Here is a 23,370-nt window from a genome sequence, read left to right on the forward strand (position 1 = left end):
TGCAACCTGCAATCACAAGCCTCAAGAGCAATACCTGCCACATATATACCAAGAAGCTCCCACTGCAAAAGATAATGTCAAATCTATAACCAATCCACTCAACACATCTCAAAGAAGTGAATCCATGTAGTATCAAGGACATCCACAATACATAAACTAATATCATGAGCACAAACCAGTGATAACAATCTCCAACTAATCTCAAATCCAATGTAGGCAAAACTGAACATCCAAGAAGATAACCAAGACCAGAGAAACCTTGCAAATCATAACCTGTATCATGTCCTTCTACACACACCTCTAGATGTAAACTATGCAAGTATGATCTCCTCCATAAAACTCCAACAAGAAGCCTCAACAACAACCAAACCATACCATATAACTAATCATGGATGTAAGCCTCTCACAAGAAGATCAAACTCATAAACCCATTCCTAAACCAAGGAATATGCCCAATATAAAACCATCTCCCAAACTCAACCAATATAACAACATATGCACATGGAGATAACCAATGCTAAACCATCTCTCAAATGAACCCTCCAGAACTAACTCATGTACCATAGCTCAAGATCCATTTCCATGAAAGACAAGCATAAATATAATGCAACTGAGAGAAACAATGGGCTATACCTCTCAAGTAGCAAACCGCCGAGTAGACCAAGAGTGGGGAATGAGAATGCTCATCAAGATACCCAAGTCTCCAACCAAGACTCATCTAAGAACAATCTCCTCTCAAGTCCATATTAGGTGACTACCCCTCAGACTTCCTGCTGAAACCATCAACTGTCCCAACAAATACTTCTCTAATCCAAGAGAAATCAGCATCACCACCATCTCTAAGTATCCATGAGCACTTGTAACTAATCAATCCATGCCAACTCCAAATGCAACATAGAAATAACATGAAGTATCTAGCTTATGATCAGTGTACTCAATACCAAGAAACTAAACCAAGATCAATGTCAAAGTTCCAACCATGGCCTCAGGAACATAAACATGACAACATGATCTAACCATCTCAACCAAAGAGATAACATGCTCTATCTGAACATACCATAACATGTCACAACTCTAAACGCGTATCAAGAGTATACCATGAAATAATAATGAAACCATCCTCATACCAAGGATAACATGCCAAATAAAAACATAAACCACACCTTTGCCAAGAACCCTGTGAGTCCTCAAGATGCAACCATCTCCATACACCATGAAGAAAACCATCTCCACATACCAGGAAGAACCATCTCCACACACCATGAAGATAACAAAGAACTCCATGAGTCCTCTAACCATCTTTAAACATCATGAAGATAACAAGTGCACCATCCAAATGTCAAAGACGCTTCTGCAGCAACAGGATCTAAGACAAACCTCCAACATCTACAAACACTCAATAAATATATCAATGCCAACAACTCCCACTCAACTGTGGTACCAAGTCACCTATGACATCATAAAATCCATCCTCTCCAAACCAAGAATATATAAACCAAACCAAGAACTAATCCTGCACTGTCACCCCATCACTGTCACAAGCTCCCACTAAACCGTGTATCCAAGCTATCCATGACATAATGATGAAAAACCCTCTTCTAACCATGAGAATCAATCAAGACATCAAACCATCAAAGAACTAAAAGTGCATATCATGAGCTCCTCAAAAGAAACCAAATAACCATGATCCTCAACCAAGAAGATATACCACCATAACCAAATCAAAAAATCCAAGCTAATGAACATCAAGGATGTACCTGTATAACCAATCATGTCATGCCAAAAATCCATGACACCATGATCACATCCATGAACCGAGCATCTGGCTCTCAATATGTCCAACCTGTCAACATAGTCAACCATAATCCTCTGCCATGACTGTACCTGGTAACAACATCTCATCCCTTCTACATGAAGATAAAATCATGTGACTTAGGGCATAGACAACCCAAATCCAAGCCACCAATCTGAATATGCATCAATAATGAAAGATCAATGGGCAAAGACAACCCATAACCAAGCCATAAATGCAACCTGTAAGTATAGACCACTTACAACACTACACAACTTGTAGACCCAACAAGTCATCATGCATATCCAAACCCAAACATTGATAACCATATTATCATGAGACCAATCTAAAATATGAACTGAGTATACAATGACATCAAAACTTAAATCTCCAATGCCATAAACTCACAATGTTACCATAGTCAAAATATATCTATAGACTGTTCAGATCAATATATCAATAAATAAATCAAGCCAAACCTGCACCAAATCTAAACCAATGTGTAGAGCTCTCAAAGAGCTTTCTATTGACTACTTGAAGTCCAAAATCTAACTCCGTATGCCCAAGTTATGCCCTAATCCGTGCTCAAAATAAATAATATCTGACTTTAGGGCTCTTAAAACCTGACAAAATTTCAAAATCATAGAACCAAACTTACACCATCTTGTAGTGCTCTGAGTTGGCTTTCCAACACCTATAAGAACTCTGAAATCCGATATTTTGAGAGAAAGTTATGGCTGTTTTACTAAGACAGTCTTTTTACCATTTTCAGTACGATTTTTCATTTTTTATTTTTTCAGTGACGAAAATTTCGACGGGATTAAATTTGACGGCCATCATGGGCTGAAACTAAAAAATCTCTTTCATTTCCTCTAAACATGGCCAAACTAGGGCATATTATATATCAAAATTTATGGAAATGTTGACCCGGAACCAATGGTGAGGTCTATTTTTACCCAGGAGGTCATTTCTGCAAGCTACCCCCCAAAACCCTCATTTAAATGAAACATCCAAAAAAATCTTTTTGTCCAACAATTTCACATGCCCAAATATTTTAACATCCCATCATAACAACAAATCCAAAACCCTCAGATCTGCAATAAATCATTCATATATCTTGCCCTTTTTTTTTTTTTTTATCCTCTCATGCATTCCCATGGATTCAATCTAGGGTTACAATAATAAAACCATAGCTCTGATACCACTTGTAAGGAAACTTGGCAACAAATAATATAACCGTTTCCACCTAACCCATAATAGATCTGAAATAAACACAGAATTAAAATCCACATGCAAGAGAATAGACAACATACCCACAAAGTTGTGACACAAGATATACCCTGGGAAACCCTCATTGAGGGAAAAAAAACCCAGCCTCCAAAAGCATCCATCACCATGTATTATTCAGTAAAAAATACCATTTCCATACAACTATGGAAGCCTTCATGGCCATAGCCACAACCGAGCAAACTATGTGAACAAGCATGAATCCACACTCCCATGCCATGCTTCCAACTTTCACAAATGCTCCCTTGGCTAACCTGTCAAGCCTTGTCCTGCTCGACTCTTGCCTTTTGTCTTCTCCTTGTCACTCTCTCTCTCTACAGTAAACCATGTGCTACCTAACCCACTAACCCCACATTTAATATTGGACATTTAATTCTTTTCTCCAATATTAAATAATTACATGAAATATTTTCATAATGTTACAATACAACTTATCAAGAATATTCCATGGAAATCTTTACATGTTGCACGTCCATCTAGGTACAACATTACATAATAAAATAAAATAATAAAATATAAGAATATTATGCAATGTGTGCAACACCCATTATCTCAACAAGCAGAACTAAAGTAATTAGAGAAGTAAAGTAATCAGGATACAGATCACAGAAGGAGAAGTGAAAACTGATGGTAACACATTTTTCTTTTTGGCATTTGACTTACTATTCTAACCTAGTTAGCATTTTGATAACATGGTCGAATAGTTTGGTTTAATGGTTGATCAATTTGGTTTGCCATTAATTCCAAAGAGGGAGATTGTTGGAAATCTAATTGAAAAGATCATTGTTGAAGATCAAAGAGGGAGATTGTTGTAAAGAAGGAAGTTGGTTGATAAAGAGTGTTTTCAATCATTGTTTTGTCATTGATGTCAAACTTGATATTTGCTGGGATGATAGTTGCTTATAAGATCCAAGTACTATCACTTAGTTGATTGATGAAGAGGATTTAATCAATAAGATGTAACAAAAGTACCTAAGGGAAAGGTTGAGTTATGGTTTTGTAATGAAGTGCAAGGATCAGTTAAGCCAATGGTGAAATAATGTATTGATAATATACTTGAAGATACAAATGTTGGCCACACTTAAAATCTTTAGAAGTATAAGTTATAACATGGTTGACTACAAAGTTTAAACTAAGTTCATTAGTGAGTGTTGAGAAAGCTAGTTAGAGCCAAGAAAATTTTCAATTAGTGCTAAGCGAATGCAAAATCTAGTGTGTGCCGAGTGATATAGAAGGTGTCAAGCAAAGTAGCAGGTGTTGAGCATCAAAAAAACTTAGTGGATGCCAAGTGAACCCACAGTAGGTGTCAAGAATTAGTAAAATGTAGTTGATGCCAAGTAACACAGTATTTATCGAGCACCAGAATTTCAATAGTGCCAAGCTGCTGCATTATTTGAAAAGTCAAAGATTTGCCAAATCTAAGCCAACAAGGTTGTTACATTGAATTTTGTGAACCAGATGAAGGATAAGGATGATGAGGTGGAGGCACAAAATTTTAGATAACCTATTTTTAGGTGAATTCAAGAGGATTCTTCAAGATGTTTCTAGAAGGAACAAGATATGGGTTAGATTCAATGAATCCTACCTAATCCATTTGAACTGAAATTAAAGAAGGGAAAAATCAATCGAGAAAGAGGATTCCAAACTTTTATTTAAGGAGTCATAGGACAAGAAGCAAGAGTTGCTAGAGTACAAAAATTATGAAGTGGTTGAAGGGTGTCAAGGAAAAGGCATCAAGGAGAAGGAAGAATAGAGCATAGAGACTCTACTTTGATTAGTCAGAGAGAGATGATTGCACTGGTACATTGAGCACAAGACTCAAGGAGACAAAGCTTGAGAGGAGGAAAAGTTGTCAGAGTTGCAGAGACTGAAAGCTAGGAAAACTCTGAAGAGCTAAACAAAGATCTAAAATCTACAAGATAATTTGTAAGTTGTATCAGGTCAAAACCTGTTACTATTTCTCTCTAGAAATTGTATTAGTTAGGGTAAAATCCTATGGACTTAGGTTGGTTTAACAACCATTTTAAAATCCTTTAATAGGGTGACATACCAAGTGAATATTCCAAAGTCTTCTAGCCAGGCCCACTTCTAACAAGGTGTTTAAATCCTTTAACCAGGTCACATTTAATAGTGTGTTGTAGCCTTTAATAGGGCATCACTTCAGAAGAGTGAGAATTGAGTAGCATGTTATTGGTGGTTTTTCCTAAATTGGTTTTCCACTTAAATCACTATGTTATGTGTTCATTTTTCATGTGTTATGCTTGCATGTTGATTTATAGTAACTTGCTAAGTATGAAAGTTTAAAGCTTGGATGAATGAATAGTCTGATGGGTACACTTTATTTGATGAAAAAAATTTATTAAGACATTTGGACATTGAATAATTGATTCAACCCCCCTCTCAATTATTCTAAAGCATTTCTAACAAATAGTGACATTGTTGCTTGCTTCTTGCTGCTCCATGAAATTGGTCCTGATCCAAGATCTAAGATATATCCTAAAGTTGATTTTCTATCATCAATGTCACCTGCATAATTAGAATCCTTATATCCAACTAAAGTAGGCTCTCCTCCATATCTATATTTGATACCAAGTTGGTAAGTACCCTTAATGTATCTTATATTCTTTTAGCCACTTTCCAGTGTTCAATGTGTGGATCTACCATGTACCTAGATACAATACTAACCACATATGTAATATTTGGTCTAGTTATAGTAAGATACAAAAGATTTCCAACAAGATGCCTATACAATTTTCTATCCACCTTCTTCTGAGTAGAGTTAGTACTCAAATTCAATCCTACTTCACATGGTGTATTATATGGTTTACAATCACTCATATTAAATTTATTTAGCACATCAAGAGCATGTTTAGTTTGAGAAAGCATGATCCTTCATTCTTCTTGCCATACTCATATGCCCAAAAAGTAGTGCATTAGTCCTAAATAAATTATTTCAAAAACTTGTTTGAGTTGATCTTTAGTTATCTCAATATCATGCATGTGATCTCCTATAATAATCAAGTCATCCATGTACAATACAATGACAACAAATTTATCATCACTTTATTTTACATACACATCTAGATTAGCTTTACTTCAAGTAAATCCAACATCTAGAAATTACTTATTTATTTTTGAGTACCATGCCCTTGGTGCTTGCTTAAGAACATCGAGTGATTTTCTTAATCTACACACCAAATTTTCTTCACCATATTTAATAAATATTGGTGGTTGTTGCATATAACTTTCTTCTTTTATGTCACCATGAAAAAATGCACTTTTACATCCATTTGGAAAATTTTCCAACCAAACTTTGCAACTAAAGAAATTATTGTACGAATGGAAGTCATTTTGGCAACTGGAGCAAAGGTTTAAGTATAATCTATACCTTCTATTTGTGGGAAAACTTTTGCCACTAACCTTTCTTTGTGCTTTTCAATAGCTCCATCTGATGTAAACTTTATTCTATAGGTCCACTTGCAACCAACCACAATTTTTCCTTTTGGAAGTGTTGTTAGTTCCCACGTTCCATTCTTTATCAAAGAGTTGTATTCTTCTTGCATAATCACTTCCCATTCATATTTTCATTTTGCTTCTTCATATGTTCTTGGAGTGTCAACTTGCATCACCTTATTCATAAGATCATAGTTAGCAAATATATTTCTAGGACCTTCTTGATAAATGTCTTGGATGCTTCTAGATTTTTTTGGTTTTTCATTGTCATTTTCACTTGATTCTTCAACTTGATTGTCTTCCCCTATAGTAGTTTTCACATATTGACTTTGATCATTGATAGAAGTATACTTTTCTTCATCAATCAAAATTGGAAAGAAAGATAATGTTGGGGAGTTATCATTCTTAACATCTTCATCAAACCATACATTTCTTTTAATGTAGATTTCATTTATTTTGGGATTGTACAACTTATATCCTTTTTATTCCTCACTATATTAAACCATTATGCACTTTTTACCTTTCCTTTCAAGTTTTCTCCATACTTCATTAGGAATGTGAACATATGCATTGCAACCAAAAATTCTAAAATGTGATACTATAGGCTTTCTTCCACTCCATGCCTCTGTTGGTGTTATGTTCAAAACTGCCTTGGTAGGTGTTGTATTCAGAATATATACGGCAATATGAACTACTTCAGACCAAAATTTAACTTCTATATTTCTTGAGTGAAGCATACACCTAGCCATTTCTATTATAGTTCTATTTTTCCTTTCAACAACCCCATTTTGTTGAGGTGAATAAGAGACAATTGATTCCTTCTTTAGGCCATGTTCTTTACAAAAATCTAAAAAGGCCTTATTCATATATTCAATCCCTCTATTAGTTCTTATTATCTTTAAAAATTTTCCACTTTGTTTTTTAGTCAAAGCTTTAAACTCTTTAAACTTTTGAGACATTCCATCTTTCTTTTGTAGAAAATACACCCAAATTTTTCTACTATAATCATCTATAAAGATGAGAGAATACCTTGATACTCCAATGTAAAATGTTTTGAAAGGACCCATTACATCACTATGAACAAAATGCAAAGGGGTTTTTTCTCTCCATGATTTACCTTGTGGGAAACTTTCCACATGTTTCTTTCCCATTGCACATCCTTCATATACCTTGGGAATTAATGATCTTTGGAAGCCCATGCACCATTTGTAATCTCTCCATAAGCTTGAGACTTTGGAAATTGACATGCCCCAAATGCTCATGCCATAACTTGCTCATATCATCACATTGGGCAATAACACATATATTTTTATCTCCACATTTATAAGTAAATTCTTGAAACTTATATAATCCATTCTCTAGTTTACCAATTGCAATAACTCTATAATTATCATTAACATCCTTGATTAAGCAATTATCATTGTAGAATTCTATTTTATATCCTTGACTTGAAATTTAAGATACTTAATGTAGATTTGTTTTTAATTTAGGGACTAACTTCACATTTTTGAACAAACCATTATAAACTTTGACATTACCAATCCTTTTAATTTCTAAAGCACTATTATCTCCCAAATATATTTTGTCTATAGTATTTTCACTTATTGATTCAAATTGTTCCTTATTGTGAGTCATGTGTTGTGTAGAACTAGAGTCAATAACCCAATCATCTTTAAACATATCATTTTATTTAAGTGCAACACAAAATGCATTTATTTTAGAATTATCAAATTTTGGAAGATTATTTATCTTCTTCTCTGTATCTCTTTTCTTCTTGAAACATTGATTTTCTTTATGATCCATTTTGCCACAATAATTACATTTTCATCTACTTCTATTATGATCTATACATGAAGCACGTTTATTTTCATACTTCAAATTTCTTTCTTTAAATTGATTATCTTGTGCCTTCTTATAATATTATGTTCCTTTCATTACAAATGCTTGAGATTCACCATCAAATATATATATTTTCTTTAACTTCTCTTTTCTCTTCTTGAACTAACCTAGCACATAATTCTTCAGACTTCATATTTTGTAAATTATTTTCAATATCTAAACACCTTATAAATGATTAATAAGATCATGGAAAGCTTTGTAATATAATTTTCACAAAATCTTTATCATCTATATCTTTTCCAAGAAAAGCAAGCTCATTCTTCTTTTCCTTTGATTTACTTAAATGTGGGACTATCGCTTGTGAGCTTGATAATTTCATATTATATAACTCAGTAGTGAGAGATAAGATCCATACATCACCTAAATTTTGATATAGATCCTTCAAAATTTCCCATATTTTGACTCCACTTCTCTCATTACGAACTTCTGAAAAAACTTCTTATGAAATGGTGAGCTTGACTAGTGTTGCTTCCTTCTTGTCCCTTCTATCCTAATTATCTTGATCCTTTCCCAAATTTGTAGGCCTTTGTTCACTACCAGTCACAATATCATAACAATTTTGAAGAGTTAGAGTAATTTCAAAATGGGATACCCAATCGTAATAAATTTTTCCACTAAATTTAACTGTAGGAAAAGTCACACCAAGTAATTCCACTATAAAATTCTTTCCTTTTTCGATGAGAATGAAAGATATTTCAAAAAACTTGAATACCCAGATTGAAATTGAATTTTTCTCACCAAAAAAATACTCTATGTCCCTTGCTATAGCAGTCTTCTTTTGCCCAAAAGTAAATTGCTGCTCATGTTGGATACAATTGTTCAATATTTGTGTGTTTTTTTTTATGTTACACAAATGTCATATCAGTTATCAGATAGAGTCTACCGAGCTTAGTTGGTTAGCAAGGAAAAAGATAGAGTCTATCGAGTTCAAAAGGTTAGCAAATAAGGTTTACAGTGTCTACTGAGCATTCTCAGGCTTTACCTTGTGTAGATAGTTGTTAGCAAGCTTTCAAGGTTAAGTAAGAAAATTTAGTTGTTACAGAGCTTACTTGGTCATCAAAGGGAAATATGGCAAAGATAGTTCTTACTGAGTTCACTCAATAGCCAAAGGATTTTTCAGATTTTGTAGTGTTTTATAGTGTTAACCAAGTTTAGATGGTTAACTCAGGAAATTATTTCTAGAAGCAGTGCTTACCAAGTAGGGTCAGCCAATGAAGGATTTCATTATTTTGTGAAACAAAGTTTATTCGTTTAATGTAATATTTGTAGCCAACTGATGTATGATTTATTGGTAAATGTAACTTATGAATGAGTCAACTTGATAATTTGAATGGTATATATAAGAGGTCAAGTTGTAAATTTTAAGTGTGTGATGGATTTGATGTGATATGAATGTGAAGGAGGACTAATTATTGTGAAAGAAAATTTTGAAGGATGACCAGATATCATTAAGGAGCAACAAAGCTATATTTGATCAAGGAGGATCTAAAGGTGTAGAATAGAGATCTGTAATTAGAAAATTTAGATACATCATATTCAGGTCAACTCATTGTTACTTTCTAACCATTGCAACAATGATTTCAAAATCTCTCAACAGTGTTAGTTTAATAGCCATTTTGTAAATCCTTTAACAAGGTGACAGTTCAGTTGAATTGTTCTAAAGACTTCTAGCAAGGCCACTCTTAATAGAGTGATTAAATCTTCTAATAGGGTCACACCTAACAATGTGTATTGTAACCTTTAACAAGGTTGGCTCCTAACAGGGCTCACTTCAGAAGAGTGAAAATTGGTAGCTAATTATTTGATGGCTTTTCCCATACTGGGTTTCCATGTTAAATCTGGTGTCTCTTGTGTTCATGTTATTTATTTTTGCATGCATGCTAATAATTATGAATGCTTAAAGATCAGTAACAAATTAATCTAACGAGTTACAACATTTTGTGAAGTGTTTACCAAATATCAATAGTAGCTAGTTATCTAAGACATTCAAGGGATTAGGATTTGTTTTGTAATAACTAATTCACCCCCCCTCTCAGTTACTTCATCTATAATTCCAACAATTGGTATTAGAGCTTTTGGTGCTTGTAGGAAAAGATTTCAAGGATCTAAGCTAAAGATCAAGATGTCTTACAAGAGGGAAATTCCAAGGCTTAACAGGGACAACTTCTTAGCATGGCAAGGATTGATGATACTTCATTTGGCTTATATTGGTGATTCAAGGCTGTGTAAGGAAACTTGGCAACAAAGAATATAATCGTTTCCACATAACCCATAATAGATCTAAAATAAACACGAAATTAAAATCCACATGCAAGAGAATAGACAACATACCCATAAAATGTGACACAAGATATACCCTAGGAAACCCTCATTGAGGGAAAAACCCAGCCTCCAAAAGCATCCATCACCATGTATTATTCAGCAAAAAAATTCCATTGCCATACAACCATGGAAGCCTTCATGGCCATAGCCACAACCGAGCAAACTATGTGAACAAGCATGAATCCACACATCCCATGCCATGCTTTCAACCTTCACAAATGCTCCCTTGGCTAACCTGTCAAGCCTTGTCCCGCTCAACTCTTACCTTTTGTCTTCTCCTTATCACTCTCTCTCTATACAACAACTACCCTTGTGGCTGCTTATATAGTAGCAAGTCCCACAAAACCACCAAGTGGTATTACATAAACCATGTGCTAAAACCATGTGCTACCTAACCCGCTGACCCCACATTTAATATTGGACATTTAATTCTTTTCCCCAATATTAAATAATTACATGAAATATTTTCACAATGTTACAATGCAACTCGTCAAGAATATTCCATGAGAATCTTTACATGTTGCACATCCATCTAGGCACAACATTACATAATAAAATAAAATAATAAAATGTAACAATATTATGCAATGTGTGCAACACCCATTATCTCAACAATCTCCCACTTGTTGTATACATTTCATAGGGTCAATCCATAGCCACATAAATGAACAAGGGAACAATCCATCCCAGCACATCCACCATCATGGATCAAAATACACCAAGTGCTCCATCTTGGTACCCGCAACAAAATCAAAGTATCCAGCATCTTGAACATGAATGATCTCACCTCCTATTATGCCACTACCACTGGACATACATAGAAGCCATCCAAAGAGAAGACCACCCAACCTGTCACATTAGAAGATCATAAAATCTTATACCAACTAAAATTCTAAGCACAAAAAACCTGATCCAAAGGTAATCACATGTATCCATAGTTGTCAAAATATCCATAGCTGAAATAGCACCCACAGCAAAGTGCCAAACCCATCCAACTATCCATACCTCAAAGGTATAATAAGTGAATCTCATATCACCAACATATCCAATCTATAACCTACAATCACAAGCCTCAAGAGCAATACCTGCCACATATATACCAAGAAGCTCCCACTGCAAAAGATAATGTCAAATCTATAACCAATCCACTCACAACATCTCAAAGAAGTGAATCCATGTAGTATCAAGGACATCCATAATACATAAACTAATATCCTACAAGAAAAAAAAACTCTCATAACAAGTCTCCAATAGTCTCTCAAATTTTCCACAAACAACAAAGGAAAGAGATAAAGAAATAACCATGTCATCTCTCACATGAAAAACATGAGCACAAACGAGTGATCATAATCTCCAACCAATCTCAAATCCAATGTAGGCAAAACTGAACATCCAGGAAGATAACCAAGACCAGAGAAACCATGCAAATCATAACCTGTATCATGTCCTTCTACACACACCTCTAGATGTAAATTGTGCAAGTATGATCTCCTCCATAAAACCCCAACAAGAAGCCTCAACAATACCCAAATCATATCATATAACTCATCATGGATGTAAGCCTCTCACAAGAAGACCAAACTTAATAAAAAACCATTCCTAAACCAAGGAATAACTATTCCTAATCCAAAGAAAATGCCCAATATAAAACCATCTCCCAAACTCAACCAGAATAATGACATATGCACATGAAGATAACCAATGCTAAAACCATCTCTCAAATGAACCCTCCAGAACTAACTCATGTACCATAGCTCAAGATCCATTTCTATGAAAGACAAGCATAAATATAATGCAACTGAGAGAAACAATGGGCTATACCTCTCAAGTAGCAAACCGCCGAGTAGACCAAGAGTGGGGAATGAGAATGCTCATCAAGATACCCAAGTCTCCAACCAAGACTCATCTAAGAACAATCTCCTCTCAAGTCCATATCAGGTGACTATCCCTCAGACTTCCTGTTGAAACCATCAACTATCCCAACAAATACTTCTCTAATCCAAGAGAAATCAGCATCACCACTGTCTCTAAGTATCCATGAGCACTTGTAACCAATCAATCCATGCCAACTCCAAATGCAACATAGCAATATCATGAAGTATCCAGCTTATGATCAGTGTACTCAATACCAAAAAACTAAACCAAGATCAATGTCAAAGTTCCAACCATGGCCTCAGGAACATAAACATGACAACATGATCTTACCATCTCAACTAAAGCGATAACATGCTCCATATGAACACACCATAACATGTCACAACTCTAAACGCGTATCAAGAGTATACCATGACATAATAATGAAACCATCCTCATACCAAGGATAACATGCCACATAAAAGCATAAACCACACCTTTGCCAAGAACCTTGTGAGTCCTCAAGATGCAACCATCTCCACACACCATGAAGAAAACCATCTCCTCATACCATGAAGAACCATCTCCACACACCATGAAGATAACCAAGAACTCTATGAGTCCTTAATATCTAACCATCTTCATACACCATGAAGATAACAAGTGCACCATGCAAATGTCAAAGACGCTTCTGCAACAATAGGATTTAAGACAAACCTCTAACATCTGCAAACACTCAATAAATATATCAATGCCAACAACTCCCACTCAACCGTGGTACCATGTCACCTATGGCATCATAAAATCCATCCTCTCCAAACCAAGAAGATATAAATCAAACCAGGAACTAATCCTGCACTGTCACCCCATCACTGTCACAAGCTCCCACTAAACCATGTATCCAAGCTATCCATGACATCATGATGAAAATCCATCCTCTAACCATGAGAATCAACCAAGGCATCGAACCATCAAAGAACTCAAAGTGCACATCATGAGCTCCTCAAAAGAAATTAAATAACTATGATCCTCAATCAAGAAGATATACCACCATAACTGAATCAAAAATTCAAGCTAATGAACATCAAGGATGTACCTGTATAACCAATCATGTCATGCCAAAATCTATGACACCATGATCACATCCATGAACTAAGCATCTGGCTCTCAATATGTCCAACCTCTCAACATAGTCAACCACAATCCTCTGCCATGACTGTACCTGGTAACAACATCTCATCCCTTCTATATGAAGATAAAATCATGTGACTTAGGGCATAGACAACCCAAATCCAAGCCACCAATCTGAATATGCATCAATAATGAAAGATCAATAGGCAAAGACAACCCATAACCAAGCTATAAATGCAAACTATAAGTATAGACCGCTTACAACACTGCACAACTTGTAGACCCAACAAGTCATCATGCATATCCAAACCAAACACTGATAACCATATCATCATGAGACCAATCTAAAATATGAACTGAGTATACAATAACATCAAATCTTAAATTTCCAATGCCATAAACTCACAATGTTACCATAGTCAAAATATACTTATAAACTGTTCACATAAATATATCAACAAATAAATCATGCCAAACTTGCACCAAATTTGAACCAATTGTAGAGCTCTCCAAGAGCTTTCCGTTGACTACTCGAAGTCCAAAATCTGACTCCGTATGCCCCAGTTATGCCCTAATCCATGCTCAAAATAAATAACATTTGACTTTAGGGCTCTTAAAACTTTACAAAATTTCAAAATCATAGAACCAAACCTACACCATCTTGTAGTGCTCTGAATTAGCTTTCCAACGCCTATAAGAACTCTGAAATCTGATATTCTGAGAGAAAGTTATGGCTATTTTACTAAGACAGTCTTTTTACCATTTTCAGTACGATTTTTCATTTTTTATTTTTTCAGTGACGAAAATTCCGACAGGATTAAATTTGACGGCCATCATGGGCTGAAACCAAAAAACTCTTTCATTTTCTCTGAACATGGCCAAACTAGGGCATATTATATATCAAAATTTATGGAAATGTTGACCCGGATCTAATGGTGAGGTCTGTTTTTACCCAAGAGGTCATTTCTGCAAGCTACCCCCCAAAACCCTCATTTTAAATGAAACATCCGAAAAAATATTTTTGTCCAACAATTTCACATGCCCAAATCTTTTAACATCCCATCATAACAAAAAATCCAAAACCCTCAGATCTGCAATAAATCATTCATATATATTGCCCTTTTCTTTTATCCTCTCATGCATTCTCATAGATTCAATCTAGGGTTACAAATAATAAAACCATAGCTCTGATACCACTTGTAAGGAAACTTGGCAATAAAGAATATAACCGTTTCCACATAATCCATAATAGATCTGAAATAAACACGGAATTAAAATCCACATGCAAGAGAATAGACAACATACCCATAAAATGTGACACAAGATATACCCTAGGAAACCCTCATTGAGGGAAAAACCCAGCCTCCAAAAGCATCCATCACCATGTATTATTCAGCAAAAAAATTCCATTGCCATACAACCATGGAAGCCTTCATGGCCATAGCCACAACTGAGAAAACTATGTGAACAAGCATGAATCCACACATCCCATGCCATGCTTTCAACCTTCACAAATGCTCCCTTGGCTAACCTGTCAAGCCTTGTCCTGCTTGACTCTTGCCTTTTGTCGTCTCCTTATCACTCTCTCTCTATACAACAACTACCCTTGTGGCTACTTATATAGTAGCAAGTCCCACAAAACCACCAAGTGGTATTACATAAACCATGTGCTAAAACCATGTGCTACCTAACCCGCTGACCCCACATTTAATATTGGACATTTAATTCTTTTCCCCAATATTAAATAATTACATGAAATATTTTCACAATGTTACAATACAACTCATTAAGAATATTTCATGAGAATCTTTACATGTTGCACATCCATCTAGGCACAACATTACATAATAAAATATAACAATATTATGCAATGTGTGCAACACCCATTATCTCAACAGGCTGAAGTACCTTGATGATACATTATCTATCAATGATATTGCTGAAAAGAACCCACTTTAGAACCCATTGGTACATTATCTATCAATGATATTGCTGAAAAGAAGACTCAAAACAACATGATGATAGATATTACATCTGCCCTAAGTTATAAAGAATTTAATGATATCAAGGATTGCAAAACTGCCTTTGAAAAGTGGAACAAACTGAAAGAGATCTATGGAGGTGATGATAATGTAAGAAGAGCTAAAGTAGAAAGTTTGAGAGGACAATTTTATTAGATAAGGATGAGAGAGGATGAAAACATAGAAAAATATGTTGAAAGAGTTAAAGAAAGTGTTAGTGCAATCAAAGCATCTAGAGGAGATATCAAGGAGAAAATAGTTATAAGTAGAGTTCTTAGAACTCTACTTCCTATTTATGCAATTAGAGTTTCTGCAATTCAAGAAAGAAGATGTGAAGAAAATCACAAGATAATTTCAAAGGCCATACTTGGAAGATTGACTGCATTTGAGCTAGACAACTATGATAATTATGTTCCAACTACCAAGAACATTGAATCAACATTTGAAGCCAAGCTTTCACTCAAGGAGAAAGGTAAGAAAATAAAGGATCATCAGTTAGATAGTGATGAAGAATCATAACAAAGTTTAGATAGTGATCTTGAGGTGGTTGAAGCTCTGCTAGGAAGAAAATATTCAAGAGGCAAAGGGAAATACAAAGGTAAGGTTCCTCTAATCTATTTTTCTTGTGAAGAAATTGGACATATTGCTGCTAGGTGCTCAAATAAGCAGAACAAGGATGAGAAGAAAGGTCACAAGTGCAATGGCAAGAAAGACTTCAAAATCATTCAAGGATAAAGGTAAGAAAACATTTTTCATGGCTAAAGATTCTAATGATTCTGATGATTAAGGAGATGAAATTGTTTACATTGCTGTAAAGGATGAGTTTGCTAATGATGAGGAAATAACTCCCATTTCTCATGTGAGAAAAAATGATACATGAATTATAGATAGTGGTTGCTCTTATCAAATGACTGGTGATAAAACTAAGTTTGAACATTTTGAAGACTATGATGGTGGCAGTGTGAGATTTTGAAATAATGAACCTTGTTGCATAAAAGGAAAAGGAAGAATCTCTCTAACCAAAGAACTTGTATGTGATAATGCATATTGGGTAGAAGGACTAAAACACAATCTATTAAGTGTGGCACAACTGCTCAATAATGGATTCAAAGTAGAATTCATGCATTGAAAAGCAAGACTATTGGATGGAAAAGGAAAGCTGATTGGATCAAGCACTCAAACAAAAGGTAACTTGTTTTATCTTGAACTTGGAGAATGTTCATATTTTATTGCTCAAGTTGAAGAGAGTTGGATATGGCATAGGAGGTTGTGTCATGTGAACTTTGATAACTTGGTGAAAATAAGTAAATTCAAGAAAGTAAGAGGCATTCCTAAAATAAAAAAACCTGAGGTTGGTCTATGCAAGAATTGTCAAATTGGCAAAATGGGAAAGACTAGCTTTAAAAGCAAGAACTATCAGTCTGAATTTTTTTAGAAATTGTGCATACTAATTTGTGTAGACCTATTGGCATTGAAAGTTATATTGGTGAAAAGTTCTTCATTCTTTTTGTTGATCATTACTCAAGAATGATGACTATCATGTACCTAAGAGAGAAATCAAAAGCATTTGAGAAGTTCAAATGGTATTTGGGCAGAGTAGAAAAATAAATAGGAAAAAGACTAAAATGTTTGAGGTCATATAGAGGTGGTAAATTCATTTCACATGAGTTCAATAACTTTTTTATTGAAAGGGGAATCAAAAGATAGGTTTCAGCACCTAGAACTCCTGAACCAAATTGAATAGATGAAAGAAGGAACAGATCTATCATGGACTGTGCAAGAACCTTAATGATTGAAAAAGCATTGCTATCAAATACTAGAAGGAAGCTATCAAAATTAGAGTTCATACCTTGAACCAAGTATAGCTGAATAAGGACTCATTCAAAACCCCCTATGAGTTATGGTATGGCTACAAACCCAATATAAGTTACCTAAAAGTATTTGGAAGAAAATGTTACATTTTAAAAGAATCTAGAAAAGGTAAATTTGATGTGAAGGGTAATTAAAGAATATTTTTGGAATATTCTTGCAAAAGTAAAGCATATAGATGTTTGAATTTTTCTACTCACAAAGTCATAGAAAGTGCACATGTAAAAGTTGATGAGTTTGTAGAAAGAACTAAAGAACAAAGAAAAAGGGAACCAAAAGACTACAAGAGATTTGTTTTTATTGAACCTAATATATTTTCAGGTAAACTTGCAAATCAAAAATCTTCTACTCTAGAGTCTTTTGTAACCAAGTTGTAGGAAGTTCAAATCGAGTCAATGCGTACCCGAGTTGCAAGGAAGCAAGTTGCAAACAAAAGCTACCAAATCAATAGCTACCAAGCTTGAGCAACTAGAAAAAGAAGTTGAAACAGAAAAGGATAACAATGTAAGTCATTCAAAAGGCAAGGAGCCTATGCTAGCCAAGTATGTTAGGAGACATCATGCACCAAATCCGATCATTACAGATAAATCTGAAGGAACAATGACAAGAAGTAAGTTGAAAGACACTTGTTTACTTGCTGATTTTGAACCTAGAGATATCAAATATGCATTAGAAAATGAAATTTGGAATGAAGCTATGAATGAAGAGATGGAGAAAATAGAGAAAACCAAAACATAGAATCTTGTACCTAGCCCTAAAGACAAAAATGTGATTGGAACTAAGTGGGTATTCAGAAATAAGTTAAATGAAGATGGTAAGGTATCAAGGAACAAAGATAGACTGGTATGCAAAGGATACTCTCAAGAAGAAGGTGTAGACTATGGAGAGACTTTTGCTCCTATTGCAAAATTGGAAGGTGTCAAAACCTTACTTGCATATGCTACATATAAGGGATTCAAAGTTTATCAGATGGATGTCAAGTCAAAATTTCTCAATGGTATACTAGATGAAGAGGTTGAAATTGAACAACCTGAATGTTTTGTTGATCTAGACAAGAAGGACATGGTCTACAAATTACATAAAGCATTGTATGGTTTGAAACAAGCCCCTAGAGCATGGTATGAAAGACTGCATAACTATCTTACTCAGATTGGTTTTCAAAGAACTAATGATAACAATATCTTGTACATAAAGGAAGGACCAAATAATAAGATTGTTTTGGTAGAAATATTTGTAGATGATACTTTGTTTACAGGAAATAATGATTTTTGCAAAGAATTTTTAGAACAAATGAACAAAGAATTTGAAATGTCAATGTTTGGTGAGATCAAATTCTTTGTTGGTCTTCAAATTCAATAGAATAAGAATGGCATCTACATCACTCATTCTAAATACATCAAGGAGATACTGAAAAAGTTTGGTATGGAAGACTGCAAACTAGTTGGGACTCCTATGTGTACTAGATTGAAACTTACCAAGGATGATAAATCAAAGGAAGTGAATTAGACATTGTATAGATCTATAATTAGAAAGTTGTAGTATGTAGTACATACAAGGCTAGACATTACTCTTGTAGTAGGAATTGTAGCAAGATTCTCAGAAAAACCAAAATAAAATCACATGATGGCAATCAAAAGGATCATGAGATATTTGAAAGGCATTGAAGATTATGGATTATGGTATAAACTTGGAGGAAATCTGGATTTAAAAGTTTTTACTAATGCAGATTGGGTAGGGAACATTGATGACAAAGAGTACAAGTGGAGGAGCTTTCTTTCTCGAAAAGAGGTTGGTCTCTTGGACAAGTAAAAAGTAAAACTATACATCCCAGTCCACAACATAGGTTGAATATGTTGCAGCAGTAGTAAACTATTCAAACATTGTTTGGTTGAAATAGTTATTGGAAGGTATGAAGCAAGAAATCAAAGAATCTATTGTTATGTTTTGTGATAATACAAGTGCAATTAACATATCCAAGAATCCAGTGATGCATTCAAAAACCAAGTATATTGCTATAAAGTATCACTTTGTCAGAGAATTGGTGCAAGATAAGGAAATCAGATTGGAATATGTCCATATTAAGGAACAAATTGCTAACATATTCTCAAAGCTTTTACTTAATGATGCATTCTTGTATCTAAGAGGTAAGTTAGGGGTCATTCCACTATCTAAAGCTCACTAAAATATAATTTTAGTGATGCATCAAAAGGAATAGAATTGAAGATCTATCAGTTGATGCAACAAAGTAATGAAGACATTGCATATGAATCAATACTTAAGGTATAGTAAAATTCATTTTGAAGTTGTGTTTTCTTTGGCATGTGTTGTCAAAGAGGGAGAGTTTACTGTCATATCTTTCTAAAATTTGCTAGAAAAAGAGAGTTTATGTAAGAGGGAGAGATTACTATGAAAGAGAGAGAAGCATTCTATCAAAAAAGACTTATTTTTAAATTTCATTCTGCTATGACATGTTGTGTTGCCATCAATGCCAAAGAGAGAGATTTTTGGATACAATTATTCAATTGTGTGTTGTCTTTGATGTTACACAAATGTCATATTAGTTATTAGATAGAGTCTACCGAGCTCAGTTGGTCAGCAAGGCAAAAGACAGAGTCTACCAAGCTCAGAAGGTTAGCAAAGAAGGTTTACAGTATCTACCAAGCATTCTTAGGCTTTATCTTGTGCATTTAGTTGTTACCGAGCTTTCAAGGTTAAGAAAATAAATTCGATTATTATCAAGCTTACTCTATCATTAAAGAGAAATATGGTACAACTAGTTTTTATCGAGTTCACTTGGCAGCGAAAGGATTTTGCAGTGTTAACCAAGTTTAGATGGTTAACTTAGGAAATTGTTTCTGGAAGTAGTACTTACCGAGCAAGGTCGGCCAATCAGGGATAACTTTGAGGAACCCCCCTCCCCAAATTTATAAAATCGTGGTGAATCACATGTCATTTGGGTGAAAAAAATAATAGTGTTGGCGAATTATGCGTCAATGGATGGATATTTGGTAGCAATTTTTTTAATAGTTTAGACAATTTTTATAAAATAATGGCAATCATAATTTTTGTTTTTAATAAAATTATTAATATTGATGGCGAATTATGTTTTGAAATATGGATATTGGTTGGCGAAAATTTTAATAACTGATACCTTTTTTATAAAAAGGTGGCAAAATTATTTTCCAAATAATTGAATTAATTTATCTGTTATGGCGAATGGTTTTTAGAAAGTTATAGTTGGTATGGCTATTTTCAAAAGATGCAAAATAAATAGCCTAACCTAACATACCAACTTACATAAGTTATTGGCAACTGGAAAGTGATGGTTTAAAGACGTGGTTGTTTGACCGTACATTATGAAAGCATAATCTTTGCCACTACCACTGTAATTATGCTAAATGTATTATTTGAGAACTCAGACCGTCTGATGATCCAAGATTAATGGCTGAGATTTAATTTCGTCCAACATTTCTTGAAGGAAGAAGAATTGTCGAGGTAGTCACTAGAATGTTGACATGTATCAAGGTAAGTTGTATGCAGAGTACAGTGCACCCAAAAAGAATTAAATGCAATGTCAGTGATAGTGACATTCTCTCCAGCATGTATCACTTAAGTTGTAGGAGATAGTATATTGATGTCTTGTCACTGTTAATTACAATTTACAATTGGCCTTTTCCATCGGCTAAGTGGCTTCACATGCATTACGGGACATGCCACAATCCACTAGCAGTAGCACTATTAGTCTTAATTACAAATTTATAATTGGCTTTTTCCATCGGTTAAGTGGCTTCACACGCATTACAAGACAATGGACGATATTAGTGTTTAATTACAATTGGCCTTTTTGGCACGTACTTGCAATAATGTTCAAGATTTGAGAATATTTGCTAATTTAATGTAATTGAATTGGCAGTCAGATGGAAACAAACAAATAATCCCTGGCATCCTCCCCACCAAACTTATTTATAGGCGATTGAGCTACTTCTTTCATCATTACTCATCTCATTTTTGGTAGTCGATAGGTCTAGTTTGTTTGGTGTTAGTCTGCTAGAACTTAGAGTTTGAACTTTGCATTAAAGATGGACAATCCTATTCACCTGAGATGCACTTTGGAAGAGGAGCAGAAGGCCTTTCTAGGTTGCGTTCCTAAGGAAAACCTCTTATCAATTTGCAATGAGGTTGTTCCATGCTTTGGTGTGAAGTTTGTTATTGTTGCTATCAAAATGGTTTTGGGGCATGAGTTTTTGAAGAATGAGAATCGATATCGTGTCAATAGTGACATTATGCCACAATTTCTAGCCTCCCTGCTTGACCTCGAAGAAGCAAGGGCCAAAATTCTACTGCTCTTGAGGAAGATTTTTAAAATAGTATATTTGGGCGGTGATATTGAAATTGTCACTCATGCAGTTTTAGGAGTGGGGATCCCTTGGGCAGGTGAAGTCCACAAGCTTCTAGAACCTAGCCAGAATGTGGTCCTGCAACCGTTTTTACTAGGCTTGACTGCTAGGCAGTTGCAGCACCATAGGAAATGTGCAAGAATTGGGTTGAATTTTTCTTGAAAATGGTTTTTCCTGGATGAAGTGGAAGATGGCAACAACTGGATACAAGAATTTGCAACCATGGTCAATTCTGGTGGTTTCTACGACGAATAGTATAGTTGTTCTAGAGTCTAGGCTTTTCCCCTGATTTTATAAATTTGTAAATTTCAAAAAATATCAATGAAATTTCTAGAGTTTTAGTTTCATATAAAATTGTATTTCATTGTTTTAACTTTTTATGCTTACTTATGCAACATTGCAATATTTTGCATTTTTGAATTTTCTATTGAATTGTTTATAAAAGCCTATGTGAATATAAAATATTATTAGTTCCTGCCTTTGGTAGGAAACTAATGGAATCACCTAGTTCCATATTAGTTCTATAATCTAAAAATTTCATTGATATACCAATGTTTTCAAAAGGTTTATTAATTTGCATTTTTTTTGAAATTGAAAAATACAATTTTTTTAAAACTTTATTGGTTCATGATGAAAAAGGCAATGAAAAAATTCAATTTTCTTCATAAAAAATACAACTATTTTTTTCAACACCTCTATTAATGCAAGCATTAATTGCAACCTTATATTTTCTTGTGACAAGTGGATAAACTTTTTTTTTAAATAATTATTTTTCTAACACCTCTATTAATGAATGCATTAATTTCAATTTTATCTTTTCCACATTTGTGAGAAGTGGATAAACTTAAAAAAAAAAAAAAAGTTTTAATTGATGTTTATCTTTGTAATTTGTAAAATGTTATTCAAATATAGACATTTTAACTTTTTTAAATTGTCAATTTTCAAAAATTATTTTTTATATAGTTTAATTTCATATTTGTTTTTATTTTAATTTGTATATAAGTTTAAATTAGAATTTAATTATTTTTATTTTTACATATCTAAACCAATGCTTTTAATAAATTTTCTTTTATTATTTATTTCTATATATAATTTTATTAGATTATATGTTTATTTAACATATATAATTTTTACTATATTGATATTTTTAATTTATACATTAAAATACATAATATTAATTTTGTATCAATTTTAATAAAGTTCAAATTATTTAGCTTGGTATATTATCAACTTTATTTATTATAAGTGTGTTTGGTTTTTTTAAAGCATAAATGTTATTTTAAAATTAATTTATGTTTTTTCTTATGCATTATATTTAACCTTAAGAATATTGTCCAGCTTCTGC

Source organism: Cupressus sempervirens, chromosome 4 (genome assembly GCF_028749045.1).
Source record: "Cupressus sempervirens isolate cs-2001-9-10 chromosome 4, ASM2874904v1, whole genome shotgun sequence".
NCBI classification, from domain to species: domain Eukaryota; kingdom Viridiplantae; phylum Streptophyta; class Pinopsida; order Cupressales; family Cupressaceae; genus Cupressus; species Cupressus sempervirens.